General features: G+C 46.4%; 1 pseudogene; it reads right to left on the reverse strand.

Moving 5' to 3' along the window:
* Nucleotides 1-9,005: 9,005 nt before the first annotated feature.
* The window catches only part of LOC119462305 (protein-S-isoprenylcysteine O-methyltransferase-like), a 32,983-nt pseudogene continuing 21,380 nt past the window's right edge, over nucleotides 9,006-20,608 (reverse strand).

The following is a 20,608-nucleotide window of genomic DNA, read 5'->3' on the forward strand; positions in this document are numbered from 1 at the left end:
TTAATATGTGTTTTAAGGACACGAGAACAAATAGGTGCATTTAAGCTGTTTGTTATAATGACGTCCATAAGTGTGCAGGAATGAGCATAGAATCGAATAGGTTCTTTCATAACATATGTAAAGGCGTTAGATTCCGCATATCGCAACGTTCCAGACGTTGGGGGCTGATATTTAGCTGATATTTGGCTGATCAATAGTTAGATCTTCACCGATAGTAAGTTTGCAATCATTTTCATTGGCCCACGACCGGAGAGTGTCCAAAAACATAAAAAAGGTAGAAACGTTGCACTTAGGAGGGAGGTATGTCACAGAAAAAATTTCACCGGCAACATCTCGTAATCGTCAGTAATCATAGAAAAAATCTCAACAATTTCGCATTCAAACACATCATTTACTAAAAGCATAACCCCACCACCCATCTTATCACCCCGGTTCAAGAAATAAGTAGCATAACTTAGGTATACGAAGAACTTCAGACTGGTGGCCGATACCAGGTTTCAGTAACCTTGATGACGTCGAAAGAGAATTCACACGATTCAAGCAGTATCGTTTTCTCGTCTGTCCTTGTTTCTGGCTGATTGTGCATTTGCGTGAAACGAAATATGGCGTTTTTTCCCTGTTAGCGATAGACTCAACTCGTATGGCGTTAGAAAATGTGCAGCCATATTGATTTTTTTAAAGATGAAACTGAAAAACGAGTTTAGATGTGTTTTTCTAGATCGCATTTATTTGTTATGTGAAGCACTCGCGACTTCTCATCCTTTCGTGCAAAAATGTTTCCGCCCTTAGACCAGACAAATCTTCTTTGGGCTTCCTTCCGGCACGCAACAGTTTGTCCAAGTAGATTTTTTAACTGCGGGCACAGGTGTTTCATTTATAAAGAGAAAAGTCTTTCCTGGGCAACCAATATTGGCTGCCGTTAAACGCGTATTCTTCGCCTTCTCTAATACTGCGTCCACGCTTTGACCGGCTGTTACACTGCACAACAATATGGGGGCAAGAGCCATCTTTCGTAGTCACGCGATGGACAAACTACTAGTCATCTTCACTCACGGATTTGCAAACAGCTGGTCAATTGTTCACCCTCCACAAGAGGGACGTTTTTTCGCATCAAGATTTCGGTTTCGCGAACACTGCTCTAGGGCGGTAGTTCTACGTTCATCGTTGAAAACGAGCTTCTTCAGTTTATCGCATTGAGTTTTGAGAACGCCATCTTGAGCGTTTAGCTCACGATTTTCTTTTCCAAGCTGCGAGCACTGGAACGACATTTCTTCAAACTTCTTATTAAAAAAGTCAATACTTGTTTTCACGTCACGTATTTCCTTGCGCAGCTCTCTCTCGAGGGAAGTCCGCATCTCACGAAATTCTTGTTTGAACTCTCTTGAAATGTTTTTCCATTTCGGCTGGCGGCATGATTATACACCTCGGCAGCAGCAGCAGAAAGCAACAAAAACGCTGAGAAAAGAAGAAACAGTAACAGCACTGACCTGAAAAACTAGTAGACAGTGGTTTAGTAGGCTGTGCGCAGATCCACCGCTGGTACCAAAGTGTGAATCAGTACACCCGGCGTTGCCCCGAGCCAGACAGTAATCCAGGCGGTGCTCACAGCAGGTCACCACAAAAACAAAACAAAAAAAAAACACGACCGCGATGATCACAGTCCTGCCCTGATATGATACGGGGCGATGCGTCGACGTTATGCAAGAGAGGCACCAGTGACTCCCTTGCTCACCATCGCCATCCCTTGACACGAGGCAATGCATCGGCGACATAAGCTGAAAAGCAGTAGGCAGTGGTTTAGTAGGCTGTGCGCAGATCCGCTGCTGCAGCCATACATTACGTAGTCCATCTGTATGCAGCACTTGTAAAGGCACCACCAATTTATGCTAGTATTGAAAAGCCTCCCGAACAAACATGTAATTTTTTTAGAAATGCAGATGATTGTCAGTTGGGTAGGGAGCTGCGCACATTTTCGACTGTCAAAGCATGACGAACGGATTTAATTTAGCGTAAACTTCGCCCATCGCATTCCCTTCATTTTTTCAGTTTAGCGCACTTAACAAAGGCGGATAGCAGAATGCCAGGAGTCCATAGGAGGCGGTGTCGGGGGGGGGGGGGGGGCGCATGGCGGGAAGCTTCTTCGGAATTTTGCCATCAATAAGTTTAGGCGCTTCTGCTTGCAGAACGAAGTGCGCCTTAGAACTGCATACACCCAAGCACTTGGGTGTCAACCTCACAAAGCGAGGTGAGGTTGCATGCTGGCAGAAAATCTGTAGCAGAGGTCAGCTATTTGGCCTCAAACTACTCCGTCAGTTGAAGGTTGAGTAAGGGTGGACAGTTGGTGAGGTCAAGTTTTGAAGTAAACTTTTTACGCAGCTGCTTACGTGCATATCTGCTACATCTGAATGAATGAGCCCCTAGTGCTAATTCGACTTGACTTCCTAATGTGAATTATCGCATCTTTAGAAGTATGTCTGCCATAGATGTTTGGCAACAGACAAGAACTGCGCTGCCGGGCCACGCGAGTGCTCGATATATGTGAAGTTCGCTTGACCTATACGGTTCACCTCAGCTTCTCGGGTTATAATAACCATGTGAATCTTCGAGTTTCCACTACAGCGGACGGTATATTCTACTAATGTATTCACCGTGCGATCGAGCGGCCGAAATTAATACTTCCAACATGGCATGTCTTTGGAAATACTGATTGCACCTAAAGTTCTGTGCTAGCCATACAGCGGGTTTATCTTGCCCATATTTTCTTCCATGAAATTTGCAGAGAGGGGAGGGAGGGGGGGGGGGGGCGTGTAAAACATTTCGGCCCCTTTTCTTGAGTTCCGCAGCATTTATCGTTGCGTTGCCTTGTCTACGCTGTAATAACTTCTATGATTGAGCCGAGCGCACTCACTCTGCGCGGTCGGTTACACGTTGTGTTGTCCACAGAAATTTCATTTTTGTTGTCAACTCGTTTGTTTTTTCGAAGATTTAGGAAGGTGTTTAATGCCAATCCTAAAAACTAGTCGCTCTGACGCGTAACTGCGGTGTCATAGCAGCAATGCAGTAAAATGTGGCATTAGCTGTAAGATGTACCCGATCTGCAGTGTTAACTGGTCTTGCATGATGCAAACCGGACATACTAGGAAAACTAAAATCGCGTGAAAAGATTCTGTGGCAAAGGGTCTGGCACCGATGGCACCAGACCATTTGGCCCGAAAGTCTCTGGTACCGAGAGTAGTGCTCTATTTCACCCCTTTTTTCCCCCTTTTCGTGCTTTATTCCCTTCCCCAGAGCCGGTTGGCAAAACGGAGGTGCTTCTCATTAACCTCGCTGCCTTTCCTTGCTTATCTTATCTCTCTCTCTTTCACGCACAATATAAACAGTATACGTTTTCGGTATAAAATTCACATTTCGGGAGATATTATTCCATGGCAATCAGAGAGTTCCAATACCAGAAAATTGAGCAAACACAGTGCATTCGTTTACATTTCGAGACGACCCGCCAACCGCTTGTTGGCAGGCCTTCGGTAGCTATCAAATGTTCGAAGCCAATAAGGGCAGGAATAATAGTGATAAATTTACAGAGTCGATAACGTTAAGTAGAGAGCTGCCACAGTACGCGCTGACAAGCCCAGAAAAATAAAACGTCATTAACTCCATATGTCACTAGCCATAGAAGCCACACGTCACGAAGGACTCCCATCGGCTCCTGCATGTTAGTAGGTTCGGTGTCCGTCTTAGAAATAAAGATTACAGTACGCATGTTTTTCAATGCAGAACTGTTCCTTTCCTTCTGTCCTGGGTTGTGCGCACACTTCAGCGGTGAGATTTGGCTAACTATGCAAAACATATGACACAACCCATCTCACGATGACTGTAGATGGTAATGCGTTTTGCATTGAGTCGAAATAGCGACACAACGTATTTCTCCTGTCAAATTGAGTGATTTATGACACCTCTACTGCAGCTGGACACCTCTTGCTCACTTCTCTAAGGATACTCAGCGTCATCTAGCATCGCTGAAGCAAAGCCTGCGTGTGGCCTCCGAAAAACACGGCGCGCAGGTGCTCGCGAACGCTCAAAAACGCGTCTTACGGCCATCGGGCTCCTCCTAAGCGATTCTTTCTTGACACGCAGCGTCATCCATGGCCGAATGAGTAGCGCGTGGGGCTGCTGTGCCTGAGAGAACAGGGTTTGAAACCAACCGTTGGAATTCCTTGGGTGGCTGAGTATTTTGCATTTTGTACATACGTGCTTCTCATCAACGAACCTCCTTCATTTGATATGCGTCATTGTACATTCGAGAGTGTGTAGGCACCACTGTTCAATGAATCTCTTCGAGGCCGACTTCGCGCTCTGATTATGTGCCGCTTGGTATGTGCTGGTCTTTAGTAAACTTGCTCAATGCCAACACGGTTTATTGGGTATGTGTCAGCAGGTATGTGCCGATCTTCAATAAGCATCGTTGACGCCAACTTGGGTAACAATATATGTGCCACTTTACAATGACAGTACGGAAAAAGGTCTAAATTTCTCTGATGATGAGTGAAATTGGATCCGCGTCACAATGGTTCTTCAATGACCTCAAACCGATGCTTTAGGAGGCTGCGCGACAAGTGCTTTCGGTGTGCGCAGATTTTGAACAAACATCTTTCACGCCAACGCTTTAGTGAGCTACGCTATGAATGTGCTGCGTAGTACTTCTTGAAACTTGAGTCACTCAGCACGTGCCGCTTGATGTGCGGCAAGCGAGCGAAGTATTCTCAGCGTTCGCAGGCACCGGTGCGCCACGCCTCTCATCTCGGAAGCCACGCGCGGACTTTTAGGCAGCGCCACCAGATGGCACAGCCTGTTCAGAAGTAACCGCGATTGAGGAGCCCGATTGCCGCATGACGCGTTTCCAATCGTTCGCCACGCAACGGCGCCCCATGCATTGCGGAGGCCACGCGCAGTAAGTGTCCTTAGGTGATCGCGCCGATTGGTAAACAATCCGATGCGAATCCGACGCCGAATGGTAAAGTTGTGCTTTACCATTTGTCTGACGGATTTCACTGTGAGAACTCAAGACATACTACTCCAATTGAAGGAAGACGTACTGGACCATGTCACCACACATGTAAAATGCATACTCGCACTGGACCTTAAAGGCGCATTTGATAACGTAGCTCATGAGGCCATCCTAAAAAACTTATCGCAACTCAATTGCGGCGAACGAATCTATAACTACATTCGAGCATTCTTAACGGACCGCACGGCAACGGTAGGCGTGGATACCCTCAGAACAAAAGAGAAAAAGGTTCCAAATAGAGGCACTCTTCAGGGATCAGTCTTATCGCCTTTTCTCTTCAACGTCGCCATGAAAAACCTCCCAGAGCATCTAGAGAAGATTCCGCACCTTCGTCACCCAATATATGCGGATGACATTACCATTTGGACAACTCGAGGCTCGGATGGAGAACAGCAGGACGCCTTGCAAGCGGCGGCAGACGCTGTCACCGAATACGCCAAAGAGTGCAACCTGGAATGCTCCCCAGAAAAATCCGAGCTCCTCGTTCTCAAAAAGAAATCAAGAAGAAAAAGCACAGAGAGAGAGGCCATAGAAATACACCTAAACCAAAAACCTATACCCAGAGTCCAAACACTCCGCATATTAGGTGTCTCCATGCAAAATAGTGGTCGCAATAACCACACTGTAAACGCACTGAAACAAACTGCCTACAGCGTAGCTCGCATGATTAATAGAGTTGCCAGTCGCAGACATGGCATGAAGGAAGAAGACTTATTACGCTTAACTCAGGCCCTTATCGTCTGTAGAGTCACGTACGCGACACCTTATTTGAACTTAACATCAACAGAAAAAGACCAAATAAATGTGTTACTGCGGAAAGCGTACAAACAAGCCCTCGGCCTTCCTCCAGGCACCGGAACAACGAAACTTCTATCCCTGGGCATCCACAACACCTTAGAAGAACTAATTGAAGCACACCGACATGCACAAATCACGCGCCTCAACCTCACTAGAACAGGCAGAGCAACACTTCGAAGGTTGCAATACCCCGTGGCGACAACCAACAATCAAGAAATACTCCGCAAGACCCTACACGAGCAAATAATGGTGGCGCCTGTTCCGCGTAACATGCATCCGGAATATCACTTGGGCAGGAGAAAAGCACGAGCGATAATAATGGAAAGGAGATACGGCACTCTCTCCACTGCTCGCTGGACAGATGCGGCCATGTACCCGAATGGAGAGGGCATGGTAATCAGCGTGGCTGGACACAGACAGCAAGAACTGGTATCCGCCTCCGTTCGTACGCAGAACGTCGCCGCAGCCGAAGAGGCCGCTATTGCCCTCGCCATCTCGGCATCGAGACAAAACGAAGAACTATATATTCTTACAGACTGTCAATCAGCATGTCGAGCCTACGCGAACGGCCATCTACATAAAATCGCATGCGATATTCTACATCGCCTCAACGAAATACCCCGCACCACGATAATTTGGACACCGGGACATGAAGGCGTCAGCGGAAACCATCGTGCACACACGATAGCCCGAGGTCACTGCAACCGGGCACTGCAAGAGACGCCAGAAGACCCAAGTCCAGACACACTACAAACTTAATACGATATACTGCAGCACTACCGCCTTTCGAGAAGAACGATGCCGCCACCCCACCCATCCCTCACCAGAGCTGAAGCCACGACCTGGAGGCAACTCCAGACCAACACCTTTCAATTTTTGTTCACCAAAACCTTGCACCACATGGAGAGCATGCGCGGTCGATGAGGTTGGATGATTTTCTCCGCCACCCGCGATGACACGCCGGTTGCCGACGCTGGATTTTCTGCACATGGGGCCCTAAACGCTATCGCGGTAATATTGAAGGCAATGCGCAATATATTGTGCGGAGGCGGTCTAAGCAGGTTAATACCCACGTTCTGATAAATCATAAACAATGTGCTAGCATGAAATGCACGAAATATCTCCATACCTTAAAAAAAAACTATCAAGCTGGAAAACAATAAGTTTTTCACAACCAGGAAGAAACGTCAGAGTCAAAAGTTGTTTTATTTGGGCATTGAATGAATTACAACATTTGTGTATACAGAAGGAGGTCCCATAGTCGAGACTGAATCGGGACCTCCTACAGTAGTTAATGTAGCAAAATTAATTAAGGCAGCAAAGTGTCTCGGTACTTCAACAGGTATATAAACGGGTTCACCAATTCGCACAATGGCATGCACAGAGGGAGAAAAAATGGAGATACCATGATGAGACTTCTTATGAAGGCATGGGCATGTAATGAGACGGCAAGATAACGGATGGCCGTTAAGGCTAAAAGGCTGGATTCCAGGTGAAGGCAACCATAGCACGGGGTGGCAGGAAGTTAGGTGGGTGGATGATGTTAGAAAGCTTGCTGTCGGATTTACATTACATTTCCTATCTTTTTTTATATACGGTAAAGCGCGACAATACCGGGTGTCCGAAATTAAGTTTTACGGAATTTTTAAAAATTGCCTCTGGCAGGTAGCATAATTCTTATCGCTGAGCTGTGTTATTCGAAGAGGCTGACATTAGTAGCACGAGAAATCGAAACACATATTCAACTAATTAACAAAAATTTACTAATGAACTTCTTAGGTAAATATTTTACAGCACATATGCAATTTGCGAGTTCTGGCCGCTGACTTTGCTCGACGCATCCACTTGAAATGAATTTCCAGGATGACACCAGTTTCGAGATATCATTTCCCAAAGTGTGGGACGAAATACATTGCCGTTCCATTTACTTTTGTGCTTCAATGTATGAAACAGCACATTGTAAAAAAAGTCACAGTACAACAGTGCATTTTTACGGAGAGTTTGATGGCGAAGATGTCCAAACTGGTGTCATTCTGAAAATTCATTCCAAGTGCATACGTCTGACAAGTTCACCGGCTACAATTCGTAAATTGCAATATGTGTCATAAAGTAATTAGCTGATAAGTTAGTTATTTGAATATGTGTTTCGATTTCTTGTGCTACTAATGGCTGCCTCATCGAATAACCCAGCTCAACGCTAAGAATTATGCTATCTGGCACAGGCGATCTTTAAAAATTCCTTAAAGCTTAATTTTCAACACCCGGTATAATAGGCATTGTACTTGTGGTCACTTACAGACACACTTATATTCAACAAAAGATTCCCTATGTTCATTGTTCAAAGGTGAGCAACTGTCGGAAATTTTTGAACCTTACCCTACATACACACCACTGTCTCAATGCGCACATGAGTCAAAAACATAGAAAATCTCCTGTTTGCGAGCACAGGCGCAAACAGAGTAACGATGCCGGCTATGATAATCATTGCCTCGTCAACAACGGCCAACATCTCCCAGGACAATGGCCCTTCAGTATTCTAAACAGTTTCAAGCGTTGAATCGCCCTTTCTACATGTACACGTTCCCGGGCCACTAGCAGGATTTTGGCTGCATCTTCCTGTGAAAACGGTGCCTGCTTCCGCAGAAATGGAGGCTGCACAACACCAATCCCCAAGCTTGCACATATACTGTCAATACTGAACCCTTTGTCCACCATAGTGTCATTATTTAATGGCTCTAGTCTACCCATTATATTTGAATCATCCACACACGCTTTATCAGAGGCACGGCCTCCAAATTAGTCACTCAAAAATATGATTAGTGCACCTGGGGATAAAACAACCAAAACTTTATCTGTGTGAACATCTTTGTAGAATTCGACATGACGCACAATGAGATTTTCCCCCCTCAACTTCTGTGCAGTCAAGTACGATTCTGACATCCCTGTACATTACAAAGCATTGAGGCTGAATCTGCTGCACTTATGCCTTGCTCGGCCATGGGATAGCTGCTTCCAGGACAGCTGCCGAGGGGCGTATTGTGCCATAAAAATAACAGTGTACTGTCGCCTCAGCCACTGAAAATAATGTGGCTAAGCACCCAAAGGACAGAAAGGTCTTCAGGCAAACAAGCACTATTGTCACTCATTCTAATACACTCCTTTCAGCTTTCAGATCGTCAACTCCAGCCACAGCATTAGCAATAGCCATAAGAAGCCTCATATCCTCTACACCTGTGAATGCTTTAACACAAGCATCACAGTGAAACAGGTCAATGAGTGTTCTCCAAGCGCTGGGTACTGTGCCGGGGTTAACCTGCACAGCCTTATCAATAGATGCAGTCTGCTTCTGGTTAAACAGCAGGAGGGTGTCGATTGCAGCACTATCCATGTCTTCAAACTCTGTTGGGTGGGCAGCGAGGAGAAGAGCCTCAGCAGCGTCATCTTCCCCCGTGTTCTCTGTGGCCTTGCTTCCACTTTCATGTTCAGATGTTTCCTGTTAATACAGACAGATAATGGATAGACAAATTTTACGAACAAGGCAAAAAGTGCCACATTTTTCATTGAATACAAATACTGAATGCAAAGTTAACCACTGCAAATGTTTTTGATTAAAAATGTTCATTATTACTTGTAAATATCACATAACAGGGCATGCAGAATTGAGTTCCACATTGTGAGAATGCAAGTTTTCAGCCCCACTTGAACTCATTTAGGTGTTGAACTGATTTCCTTAATGTAACCAGCTATGAAGAAGGAGATATCGAACCTTGGAAGCTTGAGCACATGACTTTGAGTCAGAACTTACAGAGGCTAGACTTGCACTTTCTCAATCATCCAGTGGTGATGAGCAAGAAATCTTTGGAAGCCCGTCAAGCGGATCAACAGTCTGGAGTCCTGAAATACACATACCGAGAAAATGTCACCATCAAGTGTAGTTCCTTTGCCTGCAAATAACGACAATCGCGTCAAAGTTTGTCTGATTCAAATATCGTGCAAAATTAGCAGCGCAGAAAAGTATGTTGCCCGCTTTCCTGAAAATGAGAATGTACCAAATGCCAACAAACGTCTCGTCACAAAATTTAGAAAGGTATTTGCATCTACTTAGTATGTAATAAGCACAGTAAGCACTTAGGCTTTAAAGAATAGCTACCATCTCACTTCATAACCGGTTCATGACTGTTTGTGAATTGCAGATTTTGTAAAAAGAGGCTTACTTGCTGCTCTTGCCGATCCTGTGCAGCATACAGTGAACAATTACATGTAATTAACAAAATTTGCCTAATCAACCTCTTAGCTGCAACCGTTATCACACACTCGATGAAGTGAACACAAAGCTATAAATAGTAAAAATAAATCATACTGGTAAACGTGCTCACATCTGTATAGCTAGTAAATGCCTGCAAAGCAATCAAATGAACTATTTGTTTTTATTCCGCGGCATTGGTGGGCATCACTGCACACATTTATACCTCAGAGCAATTATGTGCATGTCTCCCCCAGATTTTTTGTATTTCGCTCGAAAGGACGAGCTCAGTCCGCTGGTGCATCCGCAGGCATCGCAGTACACAGCGTCCGGAAACCCTGCTTATATCTCTTGAATAACGCTACCTTCCAGTGTTGCAACCAAAACATTTTCTCCCGGGTCCGAGTTCTGACGTTCGAGCGCTGAGCACAAGTTCAAGGACTTGGTGCCAGTCAGGCCGGGAGCATTTTGATAGGGGCGAAATGCAGAAAGCGCTCGCGCAGACATATTTTCGTGCATGTTAAAAAACTCGAAGCGGCCAGAAGTTATCCGTACCCTCTACCAAGTGCTGCCTGCAACCGATATGTTTTTCTGCCTAGTAAAACCACGTGATCTGGCGTTTCGTCAGAGCTGGCAGCGAACATCGATGTTGATCACACAGTAAACAAGGTCTTCCGCCAAAAAATCAAGAGACGTACGCAAGTACAAAATATTCACTTACCAGTTGTACCAAAAAGAAATCTTCGGGCACAAAGTGTGCGCTGCAAACCATCATCGTTTTCGTGACAGGCTTCCCAATTCACAGTTTCACTGCCCACTCCTTTTTCAGTCGATCGTTGCAGGGAAACGAGTGTAGGCTTATCTCGCCTTTGAGTGCACGATGTGTGTACTGTGGCACACAGCACATTTTGTTGCTCTTGTACTTCTTACTCATATTGATGAAACAATACGTCAAAAGAATGCCACTACGACTCGCAGTACCTGTCTGAGCTTTGTTGTTCACTGCAGAGTTGAGAAAAACCACCGTAAAAAGCCACGCGACTAAAAACAATGCACCAGCGCACTGCACCTCTGATGCCGAGTGAGGGTGGGCTGCGCGGGCATCCTCTTATCGAGGGTTTCGACGGCTGCCGCATGGCATCGCCACTCTCTGAGAAAGTTGCGAATCGCGTTCCACTCTTAATAGCGAAGCTTAAGCGTCCTCCAACTTTTTTATTTATTTGCCACTCAGTGCGCGGCACCGGAGAAGCGCCGGTGGGAGAGCGCGTGATTTACCATGACAACGACAGGCGACGCCGACAGCCCGAGCGCATAAGGTGCTTCGCACCTAAAAGTGAGAGCGATGGCGATAGTCCGCCTCGCAAACTGGAAAAACAGAACGATGGGTGGATTTCGCAGCAGTGAACACAAACTTCCCTAAACGTTTGCCTGTGACCTTGTCAGCCATTTCAAAAAAAAAAATGTCACAGTTTCGGCCTAAGGGCGAAGCAATGAATGCGATAGCAACACAGCAATGTCATGCGAAGTAAGGTGAGCGGCTTTGGTAGCAATATGAATTGTAGTAAACATGAGCTGATTAAGTAAGCAGGTGTGCTGCGGCGTAAGTAGACCGACATGAAGAGAGACTCGACGACCACGAGAAGGCGCGTGTGAAACGGTGGTGTTGATGAGAAGCGCTTCCCGTGGGCAACGCGTGCGAAGGGACACACCTGTAGCGCTGCACTGCCGATCCGGGCAGCATTGCGTGTGTAGCGTGCGTTGGAAAATGTGGCCCGACTATTACGAACTGAATGAACAAGCGTGGTGTGAGCGCGCACAAACACGAAGAGATCACACTGAATGACAGCAGACAACGACTGTCAAAACGCTGGCAGCAAGCATACGCCGCAGCGGGCGAAGGTACGTGCGGTCTATCGCTTCAACGGAAACTGAGCGGCGAATGCCGTGTGGAGATAAGAGACGGTGCGAGCGAGCGACGAGCGCGGTTGTTGGCAGAGAAGAGCGCCCCCCCCCCCCCCCCCCCCCCTTGCTCCCTCCGGCGCTGGCTTCCTGCTTCCTTGCTTGCGCGTGGGAGATTGAGTGCGTTCGCTCTCCGTGATAGCGCGCGTCCCCGCACGCTTCCTCTCGGGCATACGGCGCGCGGCGAAGATTTTATCTATAGGGAACCTCACGGCGACGGCGACGGCGACGGCGACGATGACGGCGACGACGACGGCGACGCCGACGGCAGAAATCCGGTTCAAGTGTCCATATAATTGCTATCGCAATAAAAAAAAGAAAAGCTGCAGCTGTAAGTTGCTGCATCGGTGGCTGCAGCAAATCCTAGTGCTAGTGGCAATGAAGTGCCCTGTTTTGACGGTGGGCGCAAGTTCTCCAAGCGCCACTATGATCACTGAGGTTTGGTTACAGCGTGTGCCACCTAATATAGGATGCCTCGGTGCATCTTTTCTGCTTATATAACAATCGAAGATTTAGCTGAGCATTGGAAGTTACATTAAAACCTACAACATAAAAAAATGAATTGCAATTCATTGTGTAAGAAAAGGTCAGGAGCCGCGTACACTGAAATAAGGTTACTTGATAGGCCATCCCTTTTCTTGGGATGCTTTTACAGTGTGGGTGCGCTAGAAGTAATTTTTTTGTTACTTGTTGTGAAGAACTAAAGTATAAATTTTCGTCTACTGAATAAAACAGGGCTTGTCTCACTCAATACGAAACACGAGCTTCCCATCAGCGGGGCTTTCTCGATTATAGTTATGAAGGCTGGTTTGTCGCCTTTACGCGGCAAGCATTATGTTGACACTCTTATTGTAGCACGTGCGGCATATTAGGAGTACCATATTTAGCATTCGCACGTCGCCAAAAAAACAAAATGTGCTGCCGGAAAACAAGTATACGGCATACAGCATATTACGTATGTTTGCACGCAAGCACGCACTGACTGCCTGACTGACTGACTGACTGACTGACTGACTGACTGACTGACTGACTGACTGACTGACTGACTGACTGACTGACTGACTGACTGACTGACTGACTGACTGACTGACTGACGGACGGACGGACGGACGGACGGACGGACGGACGGACGGACGGACGGACGGACGGACTGACTGACTGACTGACTGACTGACTGACTGACTGACTGACTGACTGACTGACTGACTGACTGACTGACTGACTGACTGACTGACTGACTGACTGACTGACTGACTGACTGACTCACTCACTCACTCACTCACTCACTCTTCCCCCCACACGACGTGACTCACCTACCGTAAACAAAGTTTTAACCTCTAACGATGATTTCAATGTGGATGAAACCAGCAGTACTTTGTTAGCAGTCTTGTTATAAGACTTATTATGCCTAACGCCCTGTTGGAGTACACGTTGTTAAAAAACATAGAGCTGTGGTTCACTCATAATAAACCTATTGTATACTCCCGCATAAGGCCTACACTGAATTATGAACTCTTAAGTTCTGCTTCTTTCTGTTTCCTTAGATTGCTATGCCCGAGTTTTGGAACCAAGGACAGCCTTCCTCTTGGGTGCAGCATATTAGGTTTTGTCTTCAGCAAGAACAAGCCGAAGGAGACGGGTGCAGTGAATAACAATATTGGCCCTCTTCTATGGCCTCTGAAGTTTCCATCACCGAAACTCAGAATATCCTAGTCACGTATAATACTAATACCCAAAGCCAGACAAGACAAACAAATAATAAATAAATAAATAAAAACGCGATACGAACCGCAAGTAAAACGGTAATCGCTTTCTCCAGCCAAAGCTGTAATAAACCTATCCGATGCTCGACGTGAGCCGTTACACAGCCTAGGAGAACTAGCAGCACGGTGCTTCCAAAGATTGCTCAGTTGGATTTAGCTTTTATTATTTATGCGGGTCATGCTGTAATATTTTCTATATCGCATGGTTGCATCAAGCAGTAACATGGCAAACCAGCTTGTTTCTATCACGTATCGTAAAATAGGAGTTTATGATTGCTGCTCAAGCATATTTTCTTTTCTCATGCAGTTAGCCCTTAGACTATAATATCACATTGCTAAAGTGGATGGCGTTCGACGGTATTTCCAGGGAGTAAAAGCAGCTTCAGAATTCTTATTTACCGTCGGGTGAGTAAGGATCCAGTAGGTGTAGGAACACTTTTTTTCCTTTTATTCGTAGCAAGGAAAATATCTTTCCACTGGAGGCATTCAGAGAAACGAATGTTCTAAGCTTTTTGTGAGTTATTCTGAAAGTATTCAAACCTCGAATTATAATAAAAATAGGTGAGTGGGACGCGAGATTCAAACAAGTAATATTTTGGCAGCTAGTTACTATTAGCTGGATCGCGGCAGTAACAAGCACTGAAAAGTAAGCCTTTAATAACACGTGAGAAACTCGTTATAGGCTCAGTCTTTGGCGACGTTCGAGACTGTTGATGAATTGGTTTATGATTCAAAAGTACCTAAAGGACGTACATAGATGAAATGAAGCGGAGGCAGAGCTATTTTTTCACCAACTTTCACTAAACGCACGAATCTGCTTCTATCTGTGAACATAGAAAAGAAATTCCTATTTTGTTTACTTCTTTTAGTTATCACCTACGTATCTCATCTTACTATATTATGGAATAATTGGTGTATATGAACGAGTAGGACGAGAAGTACAGCACCGGGGATATAACTGCAGTTCTTAATTGAAATAAAGAATTAATAAATGGAAATGAAAGCGGATGAAAAAACAATGGGTCGCACGAGGGATATGAATGCACGTCTTCGCATTACGCCTGATGCGCGATGCTCCAACCAATTGAGCTAACGCGGTGCTGTTTTCAAGTCAACCTTCTGAGGTACTTCTGTTTATCTACTAGAAGTGATGCTCATGATGATGTGTGGTGTTTTATGGCGCAAGGGCCAGGTATGGCCAAAGAGCGCCATGACAAATGGTAATCCTATCGATGAATTGTGAATGGCATGGACAATAAATTCCTCATGGTATATGGGACATGGCTGTAAAAGGGCCTAAAAACTGTCACTGTAAATGGCGTAAAACGTGTAAGTGGTAAAATAATGACGATAACTAGTTAGTGACGTGGGCTATGGCAATAGGGTTTCAATAAAAACGTATGATGTAACAATTTTAACAGTGATACTAGGGCTTGAAGAGAGCTCTTGAATACAAGGGCTGTTAATCACATGCTAAAAATTACCTGGCCAAATGATTTTCAGGGTATTTACTTCATTTAATAATTTGAAAACAGTTCATTTAAGAACTGTTTTCAGGTTAAAAAGCGGTTCATAGCTAAGAAAATATGACGGGTGAAGAGGTACGTTTTCGCGATATGCAAAAGGAGGAGGGGGAGGAGGAGGAGGAATAAACATTTATTGCGGAAGCAGCACTTTAAGATGGCCGGGCCTAAGCCTCCCATGAGGGGACGTCGAGGTCTTGCCTCGCCGCCGCCTCACAGGCGTGCTGTGTCGCCCAGGTTTGGTCGTCGAGGGCGGAGCTCTGCAGAGCCTCACGCAACCTCGACGAGAGGATCGTGGTGTTAATGTGTGTGTACTGTGCTGTGCTGGGCCAGATACTGTTCAATAGCCTGGCAACGGAACAAGAATTCAGGATCGCCAGTCAGCCTCTAGAGTCTGTAAAGGAGTACGTTTATCTAGGTCAATTACTCACAGGGGACCCTGATCACGAGAAAGAAATTTACAGAATAATAAAATTGTGTTGGAGTGCATACGGCAGGCATTACCAAATCCTGACTGGGAGCTTACCACTGTCGTTGAAAAGAAAAGTGTACAATCATTGCATTCTACCGGTGCTAACATATGGGGCAGAAACTTGGAGGTTAACAAAGAAGCTCGAGAACAAGTTAAGGACCACACAAAGAGCGATGGAACGAAAAATCTTAGGACTAACGTTAAGAGACAGGAAGAGAGCAGTGTGGATCAGAGAACAAACGGGGATAGCCGATATTCTAGTTGACATTAAGCGGAAGAAATGGAGCTGGGAAGGCCATGTAATGCGCAGGATGGATAACCGGTGGACCATTAGGGTTACAGAATGGATACCAAGAGAAGGGAAGCGCAGTCGAGGTCGGCGGAAAACCAGATGGGATGATGAAGTTAGGAAATTTGCAGGCGCAAGTTGGAATACGCTAGCGCAAGACAGGGGTAAATGGAGATCGCAGGGAGAGGCCTTCGTCCTGCAGTGGACATAAAATATAGGCTGATGATGATGATGATGACTGTGCTGGGCACTCCCACAGCATATGCGGAAGCGTAGCTGGGTGAGTGCCACAGCAACGGCAGTCGGGGGTATTGTAAACTTCAGGGAATATAAGGTGGAGGCGGGCGGGTGAAGGGTACGTATTTGTTTGTAGCAGACGCAGGGTGGTAGCCTGCGCCCGGCTGAACTTGGGGTGAGGTGGGGGGAAGGTTCGGCGACTAAGGTAAAATGCCTTAACGAGATCGTTATAAGTAGTCAGATTGTCCCTGGTGTCCAACTCGTCTCCAGTGTCTCCGGCGCGGTTGACTAGTCCTGGCGCAATGGAGTGGGTGACCTCGTTGAGGTTGGGGAGGTGTGGGTGGACAGTGCCCGCGTGGGCCGGGATCCATGTCAGGGAGATCATGCTTTCTTTAGAGTGTGGTGCCTGGCGGAGAATACGAAGAGCTTGAGGAGAAATACGGCCTTTGCTGAAGTTAGTGATGGCTGAGCGAGAGTCGCACACGATGGTGTGACAGGTGGGATCTACAGTGGCCAGGGCGATGGCCACTTCTTCAGCCGTTTCGGCAATGGGGGTAGTGACGCTGGAGGCGTGGTGTAGGACTCCATCGCGTGTGGCGACGGCCACAAATCGTGTGCCATGGGAACATTGGGCTGCATCAACAAATGTAACGCCAGGTACACGAGCAAGGGCTTTAATGGTCGCTCCGGCCCGAGCTTGGCACCGGGCCCTGTTATATTCAGGGTGCATATTTCTAGGAATAGGGTCTGTGTGGATCCAGCTACGGATGTCAGTCGGGATCGATTGTTTGGGGCCCTGTTGCTGATGGTAAGTAAAGCCAAGCGTAGATAGAATAAAGCGTCCCGTTTCAGTAAGGGTGAGCCGTTCAATTTGAGAGCGTTGTTGTGCTTCAGTGAGTTCGGCAAGGGTGTTGTGAACTCCTAGTTGGTTGAAGAGTTCAGTACTGGTGTAATGCGGGAGGCCAAGTGCTTGCTTGTAGACCCCTCGTATGAGGGTGTCGAGCTTGTTTTGCTCAGCCCGGTACCAGTTGAGGTACGCAGCAACGTAGGTGATGTGGCATATGACAAAGGACTGCACGAGGCGGAGAAGGCTTTCTTCTTTGAATCCCCCTCGTCGGTTGGAGATGCGTTTAAGAAGCCGTAGGGTGTTTTGAGATTGGGCGCAGATCTTGTTGAGAGCCAAGGCATTGGAGCCGTTGGTAGAGATGGTGAGACCGAGGACCCGGATACTAGGGACGTGTGTTATAGGACTGCCATCTTGAAGGCGTAAGGTGATAGAGGAACAGGGTCGGTGCTCAGATTGGTGTCTTGGAGGGCGTCCCCGTTGAATGGGCTTGTAGAGAAGAAGCTCCGATTTAGCCGGTGAACAGCGCAGTCTGGTCCCTTGGAGATAGGCTTCAACCGTGTCAATCGCCGTTTGGAGGGCTGACTCCACTTGACCATCGCTGCCTCGGTACGCCCAGATGGTGATGTCATCGGCGTAGATGGTATGGTTGATATTGTCGACTCATTGTAGTTGCTGGGCAAGGCCAATCATGACTAAGTTAAAAAATCATGGGAGAGATAACTGAACTTTGCGGGGTGCCTTTGCTGCCAAGGGGAAGATGGTCTGATCGTAAATCCCCATCCGAGAGGGTGGCCGCGCGATTGCAGAGCAAGTCACGGATGTAATTGTAGGATCGCTCTCCCAGGTGGAGGTGGGAGACCTAGTCAAGGATAGCTTCATGGGAAATGCTGTCAAAGGCTTGAGTGAGGTCGAGTCCGAGGATGGCTTTCGTGTTACGGGAACGGTCGTTTAGTACTTGATGTTTGAGCTGCAACATAGCGTCTTGAGTAGAAAGGTGAGGGCGAAATCCAGTGATGGTGTGGGGATAGAGTTGTCTTCGAGGTGTGTGCTGATGCGTGCTAAGAAGGCGTGTTCCATCACTTTGCCAACGCATGAAGTGAGGGAGATAGGCCTTAGGTTGTTGAGGCTAGATGGTTTGCCAGGCTTTGGGAGGGAAATACCTTTTCCTCTCTGCTTCTATTGCAGGGCACTGAATAAGAACATGGACAACTGTGAGAATATTGCCGCACTTACAACAAGTCGCAGGATTACTCCCAGTCAAGAGGTAAGAGTGAGTACTGTAAATGTGTCCTATTCTTAATTGACAAACGTACTTCCTTACATCGTGCCGTTTTCCCAGTTATCCAGTTCCCTAGTTTTGGTTTTATCACATGTAGCTTATTTAGTACCTGACTATCCCACACTGCTTGCCAATGCCTTCTCAGCTTACGGCGTAGAAAAGACTTCAGGTCTGTGACAGGGATGGGGATATTTGCGTCTGTATCGCTAAAGGTTGCGGACGTAGCATTTTCGTCAGCAGGTTCATTGCCTTTTATACCTTTGTGGCCAGGTACCCAGCATACGACAATCATTTGGTTGCACCTATATGCGGAGCACAACAAACTGTACAGTTAATTAAAAACGGAGTTCTTGTGCTTCCGTAGACTACTTAGGGCTCTGACTACACCTAATGAGTCTGTGAAGACAATAGCCCTAGCGACATTCGTGAGCCTTATGTGTTGAATAGCCGAGAGTATAGCGTATGCTTCCGCTGTAGAGATAGATGTGTGTGGATTTAGTGCCCCAGATGTAGAAAATGAGTCTTCGGGAGCTGCGTAAGAAACGCCAGCAGAGGACTTCGAAGCATCTGTATAGTATTCTGCGCAAGAGTACTTCTCCTGGAGTTCAAGAAAATGGGGATGCATATGTGCATCCGGTGCTTGTTTGGATATTTCTATAAAAGACATGTCACACTGAACAGTGTGCCATTCCCAAGGCGGTGGAAGCAAAGTAGGGGCCATTAGTACATTTTCTAGAAGGGGATCTCTGATTTTTCGGACAGTGCTTCCAACCGGAGAAACCCAGGGGGCCGGTTGGCTGGGCGGTTACGTAACAGCCTGACAGTGGACATGTCGCGAATGGTAGAATGACATGGATGCTGGATGTCTGATTTAACTTTCAGGGCGTAGGAGAGACTTAGATATGTCCTTTGGAGATCTAGAGACCACTCGTTGGACTCAACGTACAGGCTTTCAACAGGACTAGTCCTGAAGGCACCTGTAGCAAGACAGATACCCAAGTGGTGAACGGCATCTAGCATCTTCAAAGCACTAGGCGTAGCAGAGTTATAGACTATGGCTGCGTAGTCAAGGCGCGACCGTATGAGACTTCTGTACAAGCCTATGAGGCACCTCCTGTCACTTCCCCAAGATGTCCGGGACAAGATCTTCAGTAGATTCATTGTCTTCAGGCACTTCGCTTTCACATATTTCAGGTCGGGGATAAATGTTAATCTATAGTCTAAAATGAGGCCCGAAAATTTATGTTCATGGCTCACAGGTAGCTGTTGTCGGTTAAGGTAAATAGTGGGGTCAGGTAACATACCTCGCTTGTTCGAGAAGAGAACACACGTGCTTTTTTGTGGGTTTCGTTTAAATCCATTTTCGTCAGCCCACGTAGATAATTTGTTTAGTCCAAGCTGCACATGTCGCTCACAGATAGAAATACTACATGATTTAAAACCTATTTGTACGTCATCCACATATACAGAATAAAACATTGTACGTGGTATGACTGTATGGAGAGAGTTCATTTTTACAATGAATAGAGTGCATCTAAGCACACCACCTTGTGGTACGCCCGTTTCCTGTGTTAATAGACGGGATAGGACGTTACCAACTATAACACGGAACGTGCGCTTAGACAGGTAACTTTGGATGACATTCAGCCGATTGCCTCGGATTCCCATTCCAGCCAGGTCACGGAGAATTCCGAAACGCCACATGGTGTCATATGCCTTCTCCATATCGATAAATACTGACAAAAAGAATTGCTTATGAACAAAAGCATCGCGAATATTCGTCTCGATGCGGACAAGGTGATCAGTTGTAGATCTACCTTTCCTGAAACCGCACTGTAGGGGGTCTAATAGTTTGTTACATTCAGGAAAATGGATGAGGCGCCGGTTAACCATTTTCTCAAACAGCTTACATACGCAACTTGTCAAGGCTATAGGCCTATAACTGCTGACCGAAGTCGGGTTCTTGCCTTCTTTTAGTATTGGAATGATTATTGCTTCTTTCCAGGCGGACGGAATGTAGCCGACAGAGAACACGGAATTAAAGGGAGACAGTAGTGTTTTGTGGGTTTCGGGATTTAGGTGTTTAATCATTTCATACAGTATTCTGTCATTTCGCGGAGCAAACTTGTTACA

The sequence above is a fragment of the Dermacentor silvarum genome, chromosome 8, assembly GCF_013339745.2.
Source record: "Dermacentor silvarum isolate Dsil-2018 chromosome 8, BIME_Dsil_1.4, whole genome shotgun sequence".
Classification (NCBI taxonomy): Eukaryota; Metazoa; Arthropoda; class Arachnida; order Ixodida; family Ixodidae; genus Dermacentor; species Dermacentor silvarum.